Raw genomic sequence first — 392 nt, forward strand, 5'->3', positions numbered from 1 at the left:
GCTCCTTCAGCTCTGTGCCCCTGTTCAGAGCCCAAGCTCATGTCTGTGCCAGGGGACAAGCCTGGGGTGGGTTTGGGGCTAATGTGCCCGCTCCTAGGAACTGGGGCAGTGATAATGGGAACCTTCATAGAGAAATGGCAGCTGGAGAGTGTATCAGGTGTTTTCAGACACAAAATTCTGTGTAAGAAAGAGATTGGGAGAGAGAGCAAGAGAAGAGGAGAGAGAACAAGAAAACAGCGGCCAGATTCTCACCCTTCACTTGCTCAGGGCAACTTGCCAGGTCCTGGTTCTCTGCCTCATTCCATTTTACCACTCAGACTGGTCTCTCTTGCTGACAGAAGGTCCATAAGGAGGAAATAGTGGGGGGGGGGGTCACAGGAGTAGTGGGGCCA

Source organism: Equus asinus, chromosome 28, assembly GCF_041296235.1.
Source record: "Equus asinus isolate D_3611 breed Donkey chromosome 28, EquAss-T2T_v2, whole genome shotgun sequence".
NCBI lineage: Eukaryota > Metazoa > Chordata > Mammalia > Perissodactyla > Equidae > Equus > Equus asinus.